The sequence below is a fragment of the Pinus tabuliformis genome, chromosome 6 (assembly GCF_031772625.1).
Source record: "Pinus tabuliformis cultivar Carrire ecotype Pingquan chromosome 6, CPIR1, whole genome shotgun sequence".
Classification (NCBI taxonomy): Eukaryota; Viridiplantae; Streptophyta; class Pinopsida; order Pinales; family Pinaceae; genus Pinus; species Pinus tabuliformis.
In genome coordinates, this window is record NC_142292.1 from 1,298,234,450 (window position 1) to 1,298,237,366 (window position 2,917).

Genomic DNA, 2,917 nt, shown 5'->3' on the forward strand with positions numbered 1-2,917 from the left:
GCATTCTATAGGTTTAAACAACATATCTGAGCATAGTGTTCTCACACTTATCCAAGAATCACTAAGAAGCATTGCTGTTTCATCACAATAATTGCATTACCATATATTAATCCATATATTCATTTTACATTCAGTGATTAACAAAAAGATTATGAGGGCCATACATTTTCACTGTCATAAAACTCATTGATAACCAACATATAACCAACATAAATTTCAAGGATATAATATCCATATGATCCACATATAAACAAGTATATTTACCCATAAAATACTAAGGAGGAAGAGCTCTTATTTATGATTGTATAAGTCGACCATGTATGGGACTTACATGAACCACCTGACCATAGACTAGGCTACACGAAATCTTTCTTTCATTAAGTCACCCAATGCCATATTTTAAGCATGGATGTGGGGTATCATAAAACAAATCAATCAATACCAAACGAGGGCTTCCAAAGGCCAAACCACCTCAACCCTCCACCAATGATTCCACATCATGATCGAACATCACTAACCATCACCAGAATGGTCTCTACCCAAGTTCTCTAGGGCTCTAGAGTGCTTTTTCTAGCTAGGGCTTCTAGGACTAATAACTCAACCCACAAACAATGGAACATTAGAAACAACTAGAAATCAAAAGTACAACCCACAACACCATGGCTATCTAGGAAATGGAAAGGCAAGGTAAAACACTATAAAACTAGGTAATACTCCATTCCAATAACATATCATAACCAGATAACCACATGCATATTCCATGCAGGGAAAAACTAGAAAGGAATTCACACATGCAACTCAGTACCTGCAAGCAAAATCTATTGTAGTTGTTGATCCGGATGACCTCTTAGACTTTCTTACTTTTCCTTTTCCTTCTTTATCTAAATCCCTAGTATGTCACACTCCTCCAAGAATTCTCCAAGAAAACTCTAAGTGTCCAAGAGTATGAGAGAGAGAGAGAAGAAATGAGAGCTCCAAAAAAAACTGATTAAAATCCATGAACTGATCCTTAGTATCCCTTTTTTTAACGATTTCTATATTTTCTTCATTTTCCATTATTTTTCCTTCATTATCCTCCTCACATGCAACCTGTGGCCTTTCATGTTACTTTTCTCCTAATTTCCATGATTTTCCTCAATAAAATGTCGAATGATGCCTCGTTTCCTTTCCAAAGCCTTTGCCATTTCCTTCGCCAATTTCCATAGCCATTAAGAAACCATATGAACACCCACACTAGGTTTTTTTTCCCAACATTCAACTAGGAATATGCTTCCCATGAGTTATGACCAAGGTCTTATTTTACATTTATTCATTTTTACATGGATTTTTGACTAGGGTTATTACATAACCCTCTATCTTGGGGGAACACCATCCTCAGTGTTCAATGCCACTTACAACCAAAAAGGTTGCTGAAAGAAAAAAAATATTACCCATGGATCTTTATATCTCAAGCCATTGCACTATTTACAAGGATCAACCTACTGAGAAGAAGACCAGCATGACATCATAACAACATGACAACCATAATGACATGACACCCATACCACTTATTTGAGATTTATAATATACATCGTTGTGGTATTTACATGCATATACAAATGTACATTAACCAAAACATTATACCAAGCATATACCAAACACATATATCAAGGACATACACTCAAGTAAATAATAGATAAAGATACATAGCCCACATTTAATCTGCCATCTCCCATGTAGCTTCATCGAACCCAAACTAATTCCACTACACTTTAGCTTGCTCTATTGCTCGGTTCTGGAGCATGAGCGTATTTCTCTACAATATACACTGAGACTCTGGCTAGAATTCTCCTTCTGGCTCCACCTACAATGCAGACCAGTCAATCACCTGCAACAATTTTTAGAGAAATGTTCATAGCTAATAGTTCAGTGAATTTGTTTGAACCCCCTCTCAAACATTCTTTGAAATTGATATAATGGAAGCATTGAAAAATAGAAGGTCATCTGCCCCACATCAAGGTAGGGTGTCTTGGCTGGCTCCATCAAACAAACCCATAATATCAATTTTGGAAATGGAATCGTATTATAAAATCCTTTGCGAAGATATATTGGAGATAGTTCTGAGGAAATAGAAATGATATTCAGCTTCGACTGCACGTTAAAAACGAGACACGAGTCTCTTAAAAAATTGCAACATTCCTACACAACCATATGCCTTACGGCTACTATTATTGGTAGGGCTTTAGATTCCTTTAGAGCATATTTTTTTGCCATTCTTTGAAAAAATCTTCTACAAAAACCCTTTGCTAGCTATCCTTTTTCCCAAGGAGAAGGCCCATTTCAGTGCAACTAGACCTTGCATCAAAGTAGGTAATTCAAATGTGAGAAATAGTTTCAAGAGATACTTTGCACAAGGGAAGTCTACCCAAACAATGATTGTTCCTTCTTTGAAGGATACCCCAAGTGATTTTTTTTCCTTCAATAATCCAACACATAAATTTCCAAGACTTTAGAGGATATTTGATCTTCCATAGTGGTTTCCAATTCCATTGCATATCCAAAAATCTGTTTGGAACAAACATGGACTTCTATCCTAGATTCAGAGTGTAAAGCTCCAAACCAAGATTTTTTTCACCATATTAGCTTAACCTTGGTCTCTTTGATATGAACACATTTTACCTTTAATAATGTTGTATAGGCCTCTCATTTCTCCTTTTTAGGACCTTCTTGACCCAATTGATTAGATATTTTCCCTTCTTGCTACGAAATGGTAGTTTTCCCAATTAATGTTGCTTGTGCCAAATTGAAAACAACATTCCTATGTAGTGATCAAACCAATTGGGTTGGTAAGTTGTGAGAAATTTCACATCTCACACTGGAACACGACACCATACCCTTCATAAATCTAGAGTTACCAACTATAATTCAAATGAAGAAT